This window comes from Mastomys coucha, unplaced genomic scaffold (genome assembly GCF_008632895.1).
Source record: "Mastomys coucha isolate ucsf_1 unplaced genomic scaffold, UCSF_Mcou_1 pScaffold13, whole genome shotgun sequence".
In the NCBI taxonomy this organism is placed as follows: Eukaryota; Metazoa; Chordata; class Mammalia; order Rodentia; family Muridae; genus Mastomys; species Mastomys coucha.
In genome coordinates, this window is record NW_022196895.1 from 46,734,221 (window position 1) to 46,735,634 (window position 1,414).

Genomic DNA, 1,414 nt, shown 5'->3' on the forward strand with positions numbered 1-1,414 from the left:
ACAAACTAATATAATCTCTAATTGTATTCTATATACTTACCTTTTTACCTACAGGCAAGGGTAGCTCTCACCCCCATTGGATAAGCTTCCTTTTACAGCAAACACAAACAATTACAGAAACCTACAATGGATCAAAATATAGGACATAAAACATCCAAACACCCATTGCCTCATTTTTACATGCTTTTAGATAAAAGGCAGTATGTTTATTGTTTCATTCTGTTACCTAACACTATGACACTGTAAGAAATGATGGTTTCATTTCATTAGATATCTAGAGTGCTCCTGTTTTACACACGTTTTATTTTTTTATTTTTTTGCAACCATGTCATTTATTAGGTACAGAATTTTAAATGAACTCTTCAATTTCAATCCATACACAGGCAAAACTATGTGTGTTGTTTAATTTACTGGAGCTTGCCAACTATCTAGAGAAAGACACTTATCCCCAAGCTGCTTAACCAGGAGGCTAGTTCATCTGGCAACCCCTAAGGACATGGAGGTCAATGTGATAAACAGACTGTCCCTGGTCAGCACCTTCATTAACCACCATCCGATACCTGGACTTCAGGTCCAGATCTGCAGCACATTTCTTGTCAACAATCATTAAATGTCCTAGAAGATTTTCATCATCATCATCTGCTAAAGAAATCTGGGGGATATATGCTTCTTGGGTATCACCAGAAAGTGTGTTGGTGCTTGAGGGTAAATGTCATGAAAAGCAAGACACCGGTCTTCCTCGAAGATGACCTTGGCAGGGATTTCTTTGCAGATGATCTTGCCGAAGATCATGTCCCCACTGAGCTGGGCCACTTGAGACTTGGCAATCTTGTCAGACATCATGGCTATTCGCTGCCCTTCCTCCTTCCCCCACGCGTTTTATTTTATCTGGGTCTGATGTGGTGTGTGTGTGTGTGTGTGTATTATGGGTAAGAGAAGAAACTTGTGACATATATTTAAGTCAGTCGGGGAAGCAGTCCTTACTTGCTCTTTACCTTGTGCTATAAGGTCTTTGTCGTTCACTAATGCACCCCTTATTAATTGGTCCACAAGCTCCAGGAGATGCTCATTATCACCTTCCATCATATCAGAAAAGGACTAGGATTATATATGCACGCTACTCTGTCCAGCTTTTAAGTGGGTTCTGAATTTAAACCCCTGTCCCCAAGCTTGTTTGCAAGTACTCCACCCTAGGCTCTTTATTTATATTTTCTTAAGCGTTTGTTGGATACATTTGGGCTTGTACTTCAAAATTTTATCATCTTCATCATTATAAAATTCTTACCTAATAGACATTGACACTTTATTAGCACATTTTACAAAGAGTAACTTTCCATGAACCCAAGTAGGGTTGCATAAGTTCTATTAATAAGTAGTAGTATAAATTAAAATACTGTTTTTATTTTTATCTACC

The 1,414-nt window shown here is 38.3% G+C and overlaps 1 pseudogene; it reads right to left on the reverse strand.

Annotated features, from left to right (window-relative positions):
• Window positions 1-457: 457 nt before the first annotated feature.
• LOC116087646 lies at window positions 458-840 on the reverse strand (annotated as a pseudogene).
• Between the last annotated feature and the right edge of the window lie 574 nt (window positions 841-1,414).